Genomic DNA, 18,794 nt, shown 5'->3' with positions numbered 1-18,794 from the left:
ATAGATATAGGTGGTTGACTAAAAATTAAGTGCTAAGCTGCAATCAGATATTGAAACGAATTCCAATATTCTCTTTAGTGAATCTCCCATGATATATATTCCATGCATGAAATATTTTATCTATGTGCATATTAATTAAAACTATTAAAATAATCACTGAAAACATATCTCCTGATCTATAGAATATATGAAATGTATGTTCTCAGGTCCTTGTGCTAGATACAAAATAAATGAGTAATGTGAATTAAAATTCCCATGAATGTATCATTTTGCAAAATGAGCTTTACAAATTCCATGTTTTCTGCAATCCCGAAAAGAAAAAAGAATGATTACCAAGCCACATGATGTTGCTGAAACAGTTTATCAGCTGAATGATGGCAGTCAGCAATTAAGAATAGTCAAGCTTTGCAGAAAGCAGCAAGATATTTAAAGGAAAGGTACTTTACAAATATTATGAAAAAAGGAAAATATCTATGACTCTTTTGTGTTTTTAGAATAGGAAAATAAAAGTAAGAAAAGAAACTTTTAAAGGTAAAAGCACCAGAATACATTTTAAATTTTATAAAATAACAGTAAAACAGTATTATGAACCCTTAACTTATGTCTTTTTAGATTTTAAAACAATAATAACATAACTAGGACTTTGTTGTAATTCTAGTTCTAGCACCTCCATTTACAATTTATTTTATGTTTCTAAACCTCAGCTATATCATATATAAGTGGACTCCTATGATAATGAAATGAGGTAATCAATGTATGATAACAGGCAAACCAAATGGCACACTGTAGCTTCCCATAATAGGTGTTCGGTAAATACGGGTTTGTTTTTCTTGTTTTCCTCTATTATAATCCATTTTTCCAAAGTATGAGTAAATGAAAAATAATGGTTACACCCACCACTTCAACAATGATTATATTCACAATCAATTCTGTCCTTTCTATCTCTATTTTTAGATAAGGCCATAACATAAATGACTTATCATTATTTTTAGATTAATTGGCTAATAAAATAATGTCCATGGAAACCATAAGATACCAAAGGAATATAGATGCAAATAAGTTAATGATAATTTAGAATTTGTATTAGTTATGGTAATAGAAGTTCCTATACCGATAACCCCAAAATAATAGTTTAATGTAATATAAGTTTATTTCTTTTTCACTATTCTGATTGTTGATGGTAAGAATTATCACTGTGCCTCATAGTCCTTTAGGTGTTTAGTGACTTAGGAGTTAGAAAATAAGCTTTTACATTTGGCTACTAAAATTTCCTTGAGAGTCACCCTCAATTCAGCAAGGATTGAGAAGGACAAAGAGACTGTTGAAGTCATGCGGCAAGTTTCGTATAGAAATGGCATGGAAGAGGTGTGCATCACTGCTCTTTATAATTCACTGGCCAAGGCTTAGTCATTTGGTCGTAACTAAGCTCAAGGGAGACAGGAAGAAAAGGGAAACTGGTTTTTCTGAATTAGCTAGTTAATCTGTGCCTAAGAAATAGTGAGAACTAAATATATAAATAGGAATAACATAGTAGCTTTTATATGGCTATGTGTGTAACATAATTATCAAAAAGTTTTCCATGTGTGATAGAAAATTTAATTTAGAAATACATATATTCATTACAAAATAAGAAGTCTTTGTCTGTGCATATTAATCACCCCAGTGAGTATTCAGTATTGGATCAAAAAGCAAGAATTTTTTTTGACTATATATATTATTCTGTATTACCACATGTGTATATAACAGGTGGGGAAGCAAATTAATAACCTTTATAATATGTGTTAAAGATAAATACAGCACCTTTCATCATTAATGACTTTCTGGGGTGGGTGAAAGGGAATAGAAGTATTAGTCCAAAAATAATAATTTTGCAAGTCTTGGAGTTAGATATCTTAATCCAACTATAAGCAGGTTTTAAAGATTTTAAAGTTTGAGATATCAAGCTAAGGAACAAAAGAAATACTTTTAAGATAATTAGGGGAAAAATCGCTCCATTAAAAAAATTAAACCTATCTTCATCAACTTTCCCTGATATATTTAAACATTTCACTTAACCACTTAAATTTAGCTTTATAAAAAGTGATAAGATTTTTCTAAATAAAAGAATTTGACTGCAAAAAGAATTTATTTGAACACAGAAAACAAAATTAATCTTTTCAATGAGCCATTATTCTCTATTAAATCTAGTATTAATAAGAGTCATTTGAGATCTTATACTGGTTAATGTTAGAACTCCTACAATTCAAGAAAAGAAAAAAAGAAGGCAATCCAATAAAAAGGCATACCATGATTTAAGGATTAAAAAGAATTAAGGAATATGACAGGCATTATTTAAAACAGAGAAAAAATAGGTTATTCTAATAAATGTTTTTAGGTCCTTTGAGGAAGGTAAAAGGAAATAATATTACTTATTAATTTCCTTTAAATTATTATTAACTTATATACTCACATTTTCCCCAGTTTTTCATTTCTTTGTTTTTGCTTTATTTTATTTATTTATTTATTTTTCGTGCCTGTGTGCCTAATAGATTTAGAGGGCAGTAGGTTGTATTTGTCTTTTGGCCGTTGACATTAATGAAGACCACTACTGCCAAGAGTTATTTCCTGTCACAAATAAGTAGAATGTGAAATTGTATTTACATAGGTTAAAATTAAGCTGTTTTCAAAATGGGAGTTTTATACAATCAATATATGCACCAATAACACTAATAAAATTTTTCCAAACATAATATTAAATGATATTACAGAGTATATTAATAAAATAGACTATACTTTTAGACAAAAGTTATTGTTCAAATCCTCCAATTAATGACTCCCAGTGGAGAACATGTTATTTCCTACAGGAAGCTTCAAATGTCAAAAAAGATGGAGTCTGTTAGAGAAAGATTAAATTAGTGTGTTGGATTTCAAAAAAGTTCATAGCTTAATACAGTTAACTTTGCTAAAGTGGTCTGTGTGATTTGTAGTCAAGCCTTGTCAAGTAAAAGTTTATGCTAATCAAAATGTTTTTCTAAATCGTTTTAATGTATAAGTTAAAGGTTTTGACAATGTGATGCTGTTATTATTTCATCTAAGTTTCAAAAGGATTCATTAATGATGCTTTTCACAGGCTACCATACAGTCGCCTAAACATTTTTTTAGTATCAGTGATGGTTTCAGTCCAAGTTTGGGAGATTAAAAAATCAACATGTATTCTTTGTCCAAATAACATGATACCAAGTATTATCATAGTTCATAAACTCTCTGAGCCTTGCTCTTTATCCTTCTAGTAGACTCTGTGAATGATTGCAAATCCCCAATCTTTTAGATAGATAGATACATACATACATAGAAGATAGATGACAGATAGATATTATGTATTTATATTTAACAAATGTACATCAGTCTTTATCTCCCTATATGTAGTTATTTGAAGAGATAAAAAAGGACAAACCTTTAGCTAGACTAACCATGAAAAAGAGAAGCCTTAAATTCTTAAACTCAGGAATGAAAGAGGGAACATTATTACTGACCTTCCAGAAATAAAAAGGACTATAAGGAAATACTATCAACAGTATGCTTATGTGCATGTACAGATGTACACACACATATTTGCAGCCAATACTCGTCAGGCAAAAAAATGTATAGTTATGGGTTTTGATTCAGTTATCAAGAATCAGTCTTGTGGCTTGGAAGCAAAGAAATCTAAATGATACTGTATCATTGTCAGCAAGGTGAGGGTGAACTAGTTTCATAGATTCTGAAGGAGGGGCAGGAAGTACCAACTCTGGTTGGTTGACATTTGTTTGAGCTCCCAAACCTGAAACTTTTAACAGAATTTCTTGGGTTTGAGGAACAAAATGAAAACAAATTTAGAGAAACTCTCAGATTTATTAAGTCCAAATTTCCTGGAGGAAGGAATTAAATATTGTGATTTAAACATTAGATCCAGGTATTTGTTATGTAGTCAGAGCAGATATATTCCTGGAGGGGAAGTCTTCGTGTGACTGCATAAGTGTAAGGTGAATGATAACAAAGCTTCAGTTCTGAGTTTTAGTTTCCAGACTTTGAGAATGTAAAGCACCAGTCACTGGGCACACACTCAATTAAACCTATAATACCATCTACCTATCTATTGGAAATCTGAGCATCAAATGCATACAAACACAAACAAGCTGTATATTAAATATGCTTCATTTGAGGCTACACATACAATTAATTAGTAATGTTTTAAATTAAAAATTGGAACTGGAAATTAAAGTAGATGTGTTTAACATAAATCTCTATTTCCACAGGTAGAAAGAGAGAGAGAGAGAGAAGGGAAGGGGAGAGAGGAGAGCTGAAAGGCAAGAGATGATGGTATTAGAGAAAATAGGCATTTCATCCTCAGTGTCACCATTTTGCCCACATGGGTCTTCATGCAATATAAATACTATTATTTTTCTGTTGTTGTTTACTTTAGTGCTTACATTCTACTGATTTAATACACAATTTGACTAAAAAAAACCTCTTTAATTTTCAAGCTATTTCTTTTGTCTGCATATTTCTCAATATAGCTACATAGATATGTCAAATTTAAATATTTTCCATAGCATATAGATATGTAATTATGGCTATTTTTATATCTCTTAATAAAAAGAAATAGTTTAAGTATTAAATAATAAGATCACATAAAGACTCTCATGAGAATTTATGCTCATAAATCATGCTTTGAATTTTCAAATATATGAGTAATTGATATGAGCCTCTAGATTTACAGGCTGAGAAATCGACTTTTAATTATTTTTTTTATGTAGAATATTTTCAGTGTTTTTGTGAGTGAAAAGAATAGAGAGAAACTGAGGCTATTACATATACATTAGTCTCAAATTACAGTCACCCAATGAAATTACTCAGGTTACAAAAGGTCCTTTCCCATATACAAGCAAGTATCTCCTCAGATTGAATCACAACTGCTGTGAAACTCTGTAACAGATAGAACTCCAGTCTGTCACTTAATTACTATAAAGAAAAAAAATACATGATCTTTTGATTTATGGAGATGTTAATAATAAAATATCAGTCATAAAATTGTATTTTCTTTTTTTAATGGAGAATACTCTTTATTAGTAGAAATCAATAATTCATCATATGACTTTATACTTTATGACCCAGGTCTAGAAAAAAACATTCAATTGCTAAACTAACTCCTCCCCACTATTAGAAGCAATCACTGGACAGTACAAAGATACCCCTCTCCTCTTAGCATCCAGGTCAGGACAGTATACATAACATCAATTTGGATGAAATTCATCCACAGATACTGATTCAAAATATGAAAGACTTCACTGGCTAAGAGAATGTGCAGAACTCTATTTAAGAATTTAGAGGGACCTCCCCGGTGGTGCAGTAGTTAAGGCTCTGCACTCCCAATTCAGGGGGCCTGGGTTCAATCCTTGGTCAGGGAACTAGATCCCACATGCATTCCACAACCAAGAGTTCACATGCCACAACTAAGGAGCCTGAGAGCCGCAACTAAGGAGCTTGCCTGCTGTAACTAAGACATGCTGCAACCAAATAAATAAATAAATATTAAAAAAAAAAGAATTTAGAAAAGACTGCAAAAAGCTGTGGAAAGTCTAATAGACCTGTTCCCAGGCTCTAAACCCCTTTAGTCCCTTAAAATTGCTAATACTACAATCTCAGACAACTCTAATGAGAGGAAAAATGAGCAAAATCACCTTTTGGTTTTTAATTATCTTATTGCTTTTCTTAAAAATAACAAGTATTTAATGTAACATGCAAATGGAAGTATATTTTCAAACGTCAAAAGAGAAAGTTGGAAAATAAAATGAAAAACTTTCCCAAATAAACATTTTGGTACATACCCTTCCTGAGTCTCTGCACCAATACCACATAGGTTTTTGATTTATAACTAGAATCACACTATATATAGTTTATCTAGAATTTTTTGACTTGTCAGTACATATGAAAAATTTGTTTTTCGTTGCTATATTAGTTGAATGCAAGAGTCCCTGACACGTAGATAGAACTCAGTTTACCTCAGGCTTCCTAACATCTCAACAGCACCCTATTACACGAATGTCCCATTGTTCAATTATTTCCTTGCTGATGGACTTGAAGTTAATTTCAAACTTTCCCTATTAAAAAAACCCAAACTCAAATTGGTTATATCCAGCTCAGATTTCTCCCCTGGGCTTCAAATTTGAAATGACCACTGTATTTCCACGTCTAACAGACATCGAAAGATTCACACAGCCCAAACTGCAATTCTTTAGTATCCTCCCTATTCCCAGCCCCCAAATCCCTAAACCTTCTCTTCCCTTCCCTACCACCACAAACCCACTTACTTAAACCAAAACCTCACATTCTTCAATCAGCCAATCCTGTCAGTTCTACCTTCTAATTTTCTCCCTATATTTCTTTCCCTCCATGCCAGCCTTAACCCAAGCAACTTCATCTCATTTAGATTAATGCAAAAATATCCTTCTTCCCTTCTTGCACCCCATCCCCCATAATCTATTCTGCACAGAGCAAAACAACTTCATTAAAAGACAAGAGTTAGGGCTTCCCTGGTGGCACAGTGGTTGGGAGTCCGCCTGCCGATGCAGGGGACACGGGTTCATGCCCCGGTCCGGGAGGATCCCACGTGCCTTGGAGTGGCTGGGCCCATGAGCCATGGCCGCTGAGCCTGCGTGTCAGGAGCCTGTGCTCCACAACGGGAGAGGCCACAGTGGTGAGAGGCCCGCATACCAAAAAAAAAAAAAAGACAGAGTTAGATCAGGTCATTCCTCTGTTAAAATCTTTCAATCATTCCTCAAAACTCTCAGAACAAAACCCAAACTCCTATCAGAACCTGTAAAATTCTAAAAGGGCTCCTGCCCAACTCTCTAAATGGGCTAAATCCTCTTACTGAACCCAGCACCCCAAACGGCACGGCCACGTGTTCACCAAAACATGCGCCTCCCAGGCCCAAAGCCTCCCCCTTCCTTTCAGAGCAGGGGGACAGAAAAGGCACCCACGCGATCCTGAGCACTGTCGTCTTCTCCTTACGTCTTTCCCTCTCCTCTCCTACCCAACACCCGCCTTCCACCTGCAACGGCTCAATCTACCACCTACCTTAAAGATGACGTAGCCGACGGACGTTTCAAACAGCACCAACATGGTGAGGACGGGTTAGGGCGCTGCGCGGCCCACCCCCGAGCTCTTATATCAGTGAAAAAAGACCAAATCTGCAGCTCCCCAAGGCCTGCAACGTCGCGGGAGCCCACCTTCCTGCAAAGAACCAGCCCACGTTGCCTAAACGTTCCACACTGCACTACAAGCAGAAGGCGTGAATGCGCTTCTTCTTCAAGGCTTCTGGGATAACACAAAATTGTATTTAATTCTCCTCTGTATCCTCTTATCCAGTCCCCCTTCCCCTTTCCACATCCTTGCTCACAATGGCCCATTCCCAATTAAAAGTAACCATAATTTGTAGTAGGGAGAGGCCTTTTTGTAAAGTATCCATTTATTGAGAATTGATAAAACATTACTGAGATTTGTTGCTAATGCTGTTAGAAGGGGATCATATCTGAAATTGTAGGACTCTCCAACATTGTCATAAATTTGCTGAAAATCTGATCAGGTTTTATTATTTCTTTTCAGTGACAAGTTCTAAATAAGTTCTAAATATATATGATTTGTATTATATTCCCCTCACACTATCTGGAATTTGATATAAGATATTTCCTGCATCACAGGAATTTTTCATTAAAATAAAATATTAAATGGGAAAATGATGAATATTTACCTCAAAGCCATGTCAGGATTCTGGGATTATAGCTTTAATAACAAAAATATGTGATTTTCATGAAACTGATGAAGTTGTTTGGGTTTAGAATGTCTTTTGCCTAATAATGACCTTAAGATGTTTGAAAAATGAAGATATTTTGATATATGCAAAATAGTTGCTGCTTATGAAGGTTAATAGCATTTAAAATAATTATAAATTTCATAGATTTTCTAAGGGGTTAATTTCTAATATCTTTGAATCATTATGTCACAAGTTTTTATTAATAATTATATCTTAGTTTTCTGATAAAATGATATAATAGGATTTAATGCAACTTGATTCTTTGTAATAACAGATAGACCTCATATTTTATTTAATAATATGTAAATTATTATGCATCTATTATTAAAATATTTTAGTCTTTAGATAACATAAAATATTATTGTCCTGTCCTTTTTGAGATCAATAATGGATTATCATTAAATTTTATATCATATAAATAAGATGCCATTTCATAAGTTAGTGAAAACATCATAAATATATGAACATTGCTTGTTACTTATCAAGAACCCAATCAAATGTAATGATTACATAGTAAATTTTTTTGAATTAATTAAAGTATCTCTTTTTCTTCTTTCCCTTACAAAATATTTGTCTTAATTAATACCATATTAATAATTAAGTCATAAGGAAACAATTACTGTACATACCCTTTATGAAAATTCTGATAATTTGAAAGTTATTTTTATTGGCTTTAAATTAAAAGCAAGCTTTGTAAAATACACATTTAAATAAGAAAGAAAGAAGTGGTTGCTCATGGAATTTTTTTTCTCATAGGGAAAGTAGTTGTCACATTCCCCTTTATGTTTCCTCTTTTGGAAATCAGCTTCTTTTTCCCTTCTTTGCAACCTTTAACAATAGGACTAAATCATGGAGCTTTAACCCATTACCTCATGTATGCACATTCTCTGCCACTCTAGACCTTGAGCGATGCCGAAGGTGGTCTATGAGAGAATGGAAGCCAAATAGAATGAGTGCAAAGGCAAGCAGAGGAGACTCAGGAGGTATTTTCTGTTGGAATCCTCGGAACCCACATGAATATAGTGTAATTTTAGCATTGTAGAAATAGAAGCAGAATACAAGTAGGCAGGGATTGGTTCAGAGATTATGGTACCTCACCTTTCTTCGAGTCCTATGCGGCACGGAAGGGATCCAAAGGTTCTAGGGAGGAAGGTCAAACATAGCTGAGATTTGGGAGAGAGCCCTGACCTTCAAAGGGTGGTGTAGTTGAGTGAAGAGACCTTGAATTAGAATCTGTGGAATGTATAGTTTAGGCAAGGACCATATAGAGGACATAGCTAAGAATGTGGTATTTGCAGAACCAGGGAGAAGTGCAGGGGACAGACTGGAAGATAGTGGGCCCTGACTACATCCAGATAAGAGACCATACATTAACTATAAATAATTTTTATTAGGAGAAGCAGCAATAGAAAATGTTGAAATGAATCCAGGAAATGGACTCACAGTGGAGTGAGCAGGCAACAGAAAAAGACTGTACAAATGATCAATCACTCTTTCCACCATGAGGATATATACACCTTCTTTTGTCCCTAGATGCCAACATGGTATGCCTTAAATCCTTGGGTTGCCTCTGGATTTGGGAGTTATTGTCTTTTAACAAAAATGAAAAAAATCAGCCATTATTTGAGCATCTCTTCTTTCCCATTCTCTATATTCCGCTTAATCAGGTATGTGTTCAGCAATCTCATACTATCCTTCATACTATTTAACCTTCTCTCATATTTTCCATCTGTCTACCTAGACTACATTCTATACAATTTATGTTTTTCAGTTTTTGTTTCTTTAGCTGTGTTTAATCTGCTAGCTGATCCATCATTGAGGTTGAAATTTGAACTACCCTATTATATATTCATTTCATTTTTTCTTCAAATATTCTTCTCCCAAGCTAACAATTTTAGTCTTATCTTCTAATGCAGCAAGTGTACCAAACATATTTATTTTATATTTAATTCAGGTAATTGCAATAGCTGAAGTTATTTTGGATCTGTTTCTGCTGTTTCAGTGAATTAGGTATATTAGAAAGCTCAGGATATGAAATTTACTCAGAGTTTGTCCCATGCTATAAGTGCAGCAGTGGTGAGTAAAATCTGTTTCATGTTGTCCCTTTCTTTGATGTTACTAGGTTTGTCTCTTTTCTTCCTGTCAAGATCTACTTCTTTTTTCTTGACCTTCATTCATTTTGACGCTTCCTTTATTTTGTTGACTTTTTTCCCCTATTTTTAATCCTTCACTCCTTCCATCTTTCTCATTCCTCATGCTGTACCTATCTCTTCATTAGGACCATCACCTCCTTTCATATGTCTGTACCTGTGATTTAAGGACAAATTACAGAATTTCAAAGTGAATCAGGTAAATTTCCTACTTGTCTGTGATTGTAAGAAAGGTGTGTAACTAAGTGGAACCAAATGATTAAAGTCATATATGTCTTTCTAGCAGACACTATGGTCCATCACTGACTTTCTCTGTAGCCTGAAATAAATAATTCATCTTAGTATTCTAGGTCTTTCACTCAATAAAATTACATAACTGGTATTTATGGAAATATAAGTTTTCTGGGCCTTAAGTTTCTCTAAGCTCCAAAAATAGATTAATAAGAATTAACAGAAGGCATGTCCTTATTCATTTACATACTGATGTCATTCCCTCAACATTGATCTAATATTGATAGAAGACAAAAATACTAAGTGAAAAGGACTTAAAACTTCTGGAAATATTAATAATATATTATATTCTTATACAATTTTCCTTTCTGTAATGCTGCAGATGAGGGATATTATTCATAATTTTAGTGATAGAGAGCTTTTCTCCTAAAGAATTGGCATTCATCATCTTTTCCAACAATGACAACTAGATAACTGCTTATGTTTTCCTGTTGTGCCTTGTTTTCTATGAAACTCTGGGACATCTGAAGCTCATACATAAAAAGGGCATTAAGATGCATGCTTGGTACCTTTGCTATTTTCTTCTTTGACTACGATTTTCTATTTTTGTTTTACCATTTCATTTTCTATGACTTTTCTGGTAAGCCATCAGCCTTGAAACATTTGCATGAAGAGAGAGATATATGTATATGCAAAATGGCTTGTAAATGAGAGATTCTGCAAATGATTTAGAAGGTTCTAAAAAGTCAAGTAATCCCACATGCATTTGACATTTTTATAATGACAACAATCATTATTTCTTATGATCCTTTTTCTTTGGATCAGAGATTGATATTAGCTGAACAATGTAACAGCAAACCAAATTCTGTTTTCACCTGTGTTATCTTGGAAATTAACTTAAAATTTCAAAAATATAACACAATTTGTATTTTGATTGTAACATAATTTCCATAAACTTATAGATAGGTCTATAAGTCAATATAGAATAGAAATGAACACTATAATACATAAACACAAAGAAATGTTAGAGATGAATATATATAAAAGTCATGTTTTTCATCCATCTAAATCTTGTCTTTTTCACTCTAGCCAGAATGTGATTGACATTATAGAAAATCATCTTAAACAAAGAAATGTTATCTATATGTGGATGAGGTGGGGAGGTTTGATTTTATGTGTCATTGAATAAATAGAAATTTATTTTATACTTCATATTATTGGAGGAAATTGTTATTGCTTAATTAGTAAAAATCTGGTTTTCCCATGCCCTATCATGTCTTGTACTAGATATAGGATCAATTTTTAGATAAATATTTTTAGAAATAAAAGAATATATATGTATATTATATTTGTTTCATAATAGATAATGTATAGGTTTTCTCTACTAAAATCTAATTAGCCATCTCTAGTGTGATAGAATAAGGGAATGAGATCCAAGGCTCCCAGAGAAAGCTATCAAATTGATGGATTAATGGAGCCCAATTCATTCAGGTTTTCTGATTCGTTTTTTCACTTGGTTCCTATATTTTTCATTTTATACCATTCTGTTTAAGAAATATTCAGTTTTTGAATCTTTAAAATTGAATTATATTTATAATATAGTAAGTATCAAATAGTTCATTTAAGAATACAGTTTTCTCTGCTAGCTATAGTATTTCAAATTTGTTTATTTTCTACTTTTAAAATGTGTCATCCAATTATATTAATAATTTATATAGTTTATTTATTAATATTATAGACAATTAAAGAATAAACCAGTGGGAACTTCTTTAATTAAAGGGAGCTTATTTTCTTCCAAAGAAAGGAGAAAATTATAGAAACTTTAATCTCTCAGAAAGTTTGGCATACAAAATGTCAGTAAGCATTCCAAGTTTCAATCTCAAAATACTCCTAATTTCTACCAAGAAGTGGTTAACCAGTTCATATAAATCATTTCTAATAAATTAAACTTATGTCACTGGAAAGTGAAGACAAAACATAATTTTAAAAATGAAAGTCTAATATGAAGGTATTATTTCACTTCATCTATTAATATGGTCTTCTGAAAAATTAAACTTTTAGTCTAAATTCTGTTTTCCCTCTAATCAAAGGTCAGTAGATAAATTAAACATATGTCTTGGGGCATCTTGATCTTCTTTGGGGAGAAGGGGAAAAATTACTGGAGCAAATAGTTTGCAAATTTAAATTCACCAACGCTTACCAATTCTGATTGTTTGCATAAACCCTAGAAACATGGATCAGTGCATTTTTTGTGGGCATATAAATTTGTAAGGTAAATGATATTGGTTCTTCAACATTAATGCACCTGAACCAAGAAAAAAATCTTTTATTATACTATTATCCAGTATGGTAGCCATGCAGATGTTATACTCAGATCTTTAGTTGTCTCCATAGAGATCCAGAGATGACTAAATTCCCAGCCAAGGAAGGTCTCTTACCTAAGACATGGAAACAAGGAATGAAGACATCAAGATGGGTTCCCCTGATCACCAAGGCTCCTCAGACTTCTCTGAACACTCAGTGCTTGTAGAGGTGGCCCATCTAAAGTATTAAGAACTTGCACTTCCCTTGCTTGAGGAGATACTGTGGACTAATAGGTATTCCCCTCAGGAGCTGTCCCAGGATGATAATTGCAGTTAAATCTCGGCATAACCAAGCTGGCAATATGCTAACTTAAATATAGAGAAAAAAAGATTACAACCCAAAGGAGCTGTAAAAATTAGCTAGCATGTAACAACAGGATCCAAGGGAGTATTCCTGGTATTGGATGTTGTCCCTAGCAACACTATGTTTTATTAACTAACTCATCAGATTCCTGTCAGTAAAGCCCTCTTGGCTGTTCCTCTGACCTTGCTGATTTTTACAGTGGTTAAGTAGCACCACTGGTCTCTACTGCTGTATTTCAAGGGACCTGGAATAGGAACTAAAAAGCAAGAATTCATTGACTTAGGGGAACTTTTATGGAACAGAATATTTAACTCCCTGGCAAGGACCCTAGGGATTATGCAAATGAGCTGCTAGGGTGGCAATTATAAAACCTAGAAAAAGTGATGACCCCTAGTGAGGTTGAAGTGCCTGAGTTACCTTGGCAGATGCTAGATAAAGGAATAAAAACACTCAAGGGGCATGTGTATAAAATAATTATGTAATGTAAGACCAGAGGACCCACAAAAGAGCATGTGCCATAGGAAAGCCCAGAGAACTCACATTTAGTCAAAGAGTTAATAACTGCAGTGGTGAAAGGGACACTAGCATCACTGAGAGGAGGCTCTCCTCCACAGGCTGGAGCTAATGGTAGAAGATGTAGCCACAAAACTTGTGTGTTAATAAAAAGGAAAGAATGGGTCTTCAGAATAATAGAGGCCAGGTGTTGTTGCTTAACCACCTGATGCCAGAGAGTCACAAATTGCTGAAAAGTTCAAGGTTGGTGAATGGTAAAGAGAACTTTACTGAGAAGGAGTTAAGTTAGTTAATAGAACACAACATTACTGGGGCAAATCAAGCAGGGAATGAAGATGCTCTTCAATACCTATAATCAGAAGAAAGCATGAATGGAACAGTAGGAATTTGAAGGTGGTTTCCCCAAAAATACTTATGATCCCTTTCTCAGTTCTCAGACATGAACCAATTTTCAGATCTAGAACTTGTTGACTTAAGTCAGTATGTACTGAAATGATTTCTCCAGTTCTTCCCCCAAAGAGCCTATGGATATTTACCCAGGTGACTGCAAACCACATGAAGGCAAACACCCAGATATTTGAGGACTGTTGGATATAGGGTCATAATTGAGATTTATACCTAGAAACCTAAAGTGCATAAAGGCCCCATATTTAAGTGGAGGTATGCAGGCGCCAGGTATTAAGTGAAATATTAACTAAACTTGTGTTATTATTTCCCCAGCCCCTGAGTGTTATAATTGGAACTGACATCCTTAGCAATTTAAGTCCTTCACCTACAGTGTAAAGGTGTAATAGAGGGAAAGACCAAATAAAAACCTCTGAAATTGTTCACTTTCAGGCAAGAGAGTAAGTCAAAACAATAATGCATCTCATGAAGGAATGGGGGTAGAGAGTGAGTAATGGTAAATAATGGTGCAATCTTTGAAGTTCTAAAGTATTCAAACTTGGTGGTCCTAATGTAATTCCATTCAATTTAACAGTGTGTCCTCTGCCAAAATCTGATAGATCTTGGTGGCCATTGCAACTCAAACAAATAATAGCCACAGTTGCAGCTGCCATTCTGGACATATTTATTGTTGCCATAGATTAAATAGACCTCAGATTCATGGTATACAGCTGTTGATTTGGAAAATACATTTATTTTTATCTCAACAGAGAAGAAGTTCCAAATCATTCCATACCCCCTGGACTGTATAACAATATTCATTTACAGTTTTGCCCCAGGGCTATGTTATATTTCCTTTCCTCTGTTCAAAGTGCTCGAGACCATCTGGAAATCCCATAGAATATCACTCTGAATCATTCTATCAATAGCATCATGTTGATCAAGCTGGATAAACATGAGATAGCTAGCCTGCTGAAGGCTTTTGTAAGCTACATGCACTCCATACAGTGACAGATAAACATTTTGAAGACTGAAGAATCTGCAACTTCTGTAAAATATTTAAGGATACATCAGATGGAATACAGCAAGAAATTCCCTCCAAAGTAAAAGTCACTTTGCTGCATTTTGCATCATCTACTGCAAAGGAGCCACACTGCATGATAAGCCTCTTTACATTTTGGAGGTAATACATTTTACAGCTAGGGATACTGAAACTGCCCCTGTTCTCTGTGACATGGAAGTCTGCCTGATTTCAGTGGAGTCAAATGTAAGAAAGGGCTCTTCTCTAAGTTAGGGTACAATACAAATAGCCTTACCCCTTTGGGCTACACAATTGGAGACCTTATGTTGTTAGAGGTATCATTGGTGGGATATGACCCAGTATGGAATGGATGGCCAGACCCAGTGGCAGAATCACAATGTGAGCCACTGGACCTTTGGAACAAAGCCATGCTACCTGTACTGGAGTATTACACCTTTCAAGAAATAGGTTTTAGTATGTTAGTAGTTCTGATAGAGACAAATGTTTGACTCTGGGTTACTAAGTGCCCATTCATTTGGAACTGCTCATTATGAGCTAAATTCTATTGGACCTCCCAAGACATGAAGATGGACCAGCTCAGCATTAATCCATCATATGATGGAAATGGTACATATAGTGTCAAGCCCCAAGAAGACCAGAGAGCATGAGTAAACAATACAAGCAAGTAGCTCAGACTTGCATGAAACTCCATGGTATAAAAAAGGGTCCTTAGCTTACATATATGGCTACAAAGAAGGGGGCTGGTTCCCATTCAACTAGCTGAATGAGGAAGAAAACCTTGAGCTATGTTGATAGGTCTGCTCAGTGGATGCATGTAGCTGAAAAATGGATGGCAGCTACATTACAGGGGCATTCAGGGTTTTCCTTGAGAGGTAATACTGAGATAAACTCTTAGCAATGAACAAAAAGTTCATTCAATGAATGAAAAGTTTCAAGAAGTGCACTGATCATCCACTTCCGTGAGAGGTGAAGTGGTCTGAGGTAAGAATATATACAGAATTCTGGGCAGTGGCTCATGACATAGACTTCTGGTCAGGTTCTAGAATAACAATGTCTAGAAGATCTGAGACAAAGAGGTGGAATAGAATCATGTACATGGACATATGGGATTAGACAAAAAGTGTGAGCATTTATGTATTAATGTTAAGGCCCACCAGAAAATATCCACCATGGAAGACACACTGGAAAACCAAGAATACAAAAATGAACTGGCTAATCAGTATCAGCCAGCCTTTGTTATTAGCCATAATGGAATGATGGCCACAGGACTGGAATGATCACAGTGGCAGATATAGAGGCTATATTTGGACCCCAAAGCATAGACTCCTTACCAAGGTCAGTCTAGCTATCGCCTCATGTGAATGTTTAGTCTGGCAGAGATTAATACAGATTCCCCCACTATGGCACTATTCCTCAAGGAGAATAACCAGCCACTTGGTTGCAAGTGGATATCTTTGGGCCTCTTCCCTACTAGAAGAGCCAGGGGTTCATCGTCACAGGGACTGATACATTTTCTGGGTATGGGTTTCCTTTTCTTATTTGCAGAATTTCATCTAGCAACACTGAATGGGTCCCTACCATGTGTTTGACCCATAGCCATAGAATCTTATAGAACTTAGCATCCAGCTAGGAGACATTCACAACAGTGGAGGTGCAGAGTGGGAACATGACTTTTTGATCTGCTGGTTGTATCATATGACACACTATCAAGAAACAATCGGCCTGATAAATCTTTGGAATGACCTATGGGAGACAAAACTGTAGCGTCAGCCAGAGAATATACTCAAGTACCAGAGGAAATACTCTGGTACCATCCCTACCCATGACCTCCTACTAGAGAACTTTGGCCTCCTGTCCCTGAAACTCTAAGCTCTGAATGATTAGGAGTGCTGGTTTCCATAAAGGCCACACTGTTGCCAGGGGCCATAGCAAGTATCCTATTGAAATGTATATTATAGCTGCTATCTGGGCACTTTGAATTCTTTGAATCCATTGATTAGTGGGTGGGAAGAGTCACCCTTTTGGCAGGAATAATTGATTCTTATCAACAGGAGAAACCTACTGTTTTGACACAGTTGGAGCCAGAAAGTATAGAACCCCAGTGATTTACCTGTTTGCCATTTGATTCTCTCTTGCCTAATAGCTACGGTGAGTAAACAAATACAACAACCCTGGCCTTTAGAAGCATAATATTATCTAAGGCTCAGAGGATTAGTGAATAAAAGTTTGGATAACATTACCAGGAAAGTATTAATAAAGACCTACAGAGGTGATAGCTCTGAATAAGGGGAATTTAGAATGAATAGTGCGGGGAAGAAGATGATTAACATTTGCAGCCCTAAGACCATCACTAGTGACATGAGCTATAATTTGTCCAGCTAACTTCCCTCTTCTAAGTTTCTCCTCAGATGACAGGATACAGAAAACCTGGAGAATTCTATGCTAAAAAAAATGTGGAGGATTGATGCAGCTCAAGAGGTGTAAGAAGTCAGCTATACAGGCTAATAAGTGTGCCACCCAGATCTCCCTTCAAGTGAGAAACTGATCTGAGAACTATAGACAACAGCCTCCAGCCTCTATATATTTCTTTTGAATTCATTGTAGCACCAAGGCCACATTCTCTCTGGGCTGCCCCCAGCCAATGTCTAAGCATGGCAAATGTACTAGAAGTACTATAGCTGTAGTCTAAAGTGCTTCCTACTATCTACTTTCCCTTTCTTCCCCTTCCTGTTTCACAGCTATCAGATGTTTGTTGAAAGTTTTCCTTGCCAACCCCTGATCCTTCTCCTCTTCACCTTTCCTAGACATTAACCTTAATAAATCCCATTCATGTTTAATTCTCTCCATGCTTCTACTTCTTATAGGACCCAACATGGCACACTAACTCTACCAATCTACTAACTCTTGCACCCAGAGGAAATGAAATAACACCCATAGCACTAGTAGTACCTTAGTTCAATTATAGTTAATCCATCACAAGGTACATTTTCTAACTGCCACAATATGGCAGATAGATATAGATATAGATATTGATACAGATATAATCTCCAACTATTGTCATACATGTGCACATATAAATGAATGAGATATGGTCTTTATTGTCAAGAAACAAAGAGTCTATCTGGAGAGACAGATACATGCAAAATTACTAAAATCACATTCATTCAGTGATAAGACCATGTCATAAAGGAAATGTATCAAAGTGTTTTGGGAGGAGAGAATCTCTGGGAGGATTTTATAGTGAAAGCTTCTAGCACTGATCTACTTGTGGTACATTATATTTTCCAAAAATGACCATAAGAGCATTTGTAGTCTCACATGATCTTTCAGAAACTTGTTACTCTCTCAAAAGGTAGAGTCCACTTCCTCTCCCTTGAACCTGCTATTGTATTTGAAACTGACAATGAATAGAATGGAGCAGAAGCGATACTGCATAGCTGATGAGTTCTAGGTCCTAAAAGGCAATGCAGTTTCACCTCAGGATAGATGAACTAATGCATAAAAAACAAAACAAAACAAAACCACTACCTTAAAGATTCCATGTTGGACAGACGCAAGGAAAGACTGAACAGAGATAGAGGAAAATAGTCAAGGAGGCCCAACTCTAAAGCCTCCTAGTCCAGGTCCTAGACACATGAGTAAACAACTCATCAGATGATTACAGCAAGCAGCAGCCTTCCAGCTGCTCCAGGGGCAGCAGAGCCTAGCTTTCCTTTTCCAGGACTTTCCAAACTGCAGTCCAAATCACGACTAAAACAAATTTTATTTTAATCAGTTAAGATTTGATGTACAAAATGAGGTCAAATGTACAAACTTCCAGTTATAAATAAGTCATGACAATGTAATGTACAGCATGGTGATTATAGTTAATAATACTGCACTGCATATTTGAAAGTTACTAAGAGAGTAGATCTTAAAAGTCCTCATCAAAACAAAAAAAAGAAAATTTATAACTATGAATGGTAACGGATGT

At 35.2% G+C, this 18,794-nt stretch overlaps 1 pseudogene; it reads right to left on the bottom strand.

Annotated features, from left to right (window-relative positions):
- The window catches only part of LOC132490485 (dysbindin-like), a 128,761-nt pseudogene that overhangs the window by 27,613 nt on the left and 82,354 nt on the right, over nt 1–18,794 (bottom strand).

The sequence above is a fragment of the Mesoplodon densirostris genome, chromosome 5 (genome assembly GCF_025265405.1).
Source record: "Mesoplodon densirostris isolate mMesDen1 chromosome 5, mMesDen1 primary haplotype, whole genome shotgun sequence".
Taxonomy (NCBI): domain Eukaryota; kingdom Metazoa; phylum Chordata; class Mammalia; order Artiodactyla; family Ziphiidae; genus Mesoplodon; species Mesoplodon densirostris.
This window is presented reverse-complemented; position numbering and strand designations above follow the sequence as displayed.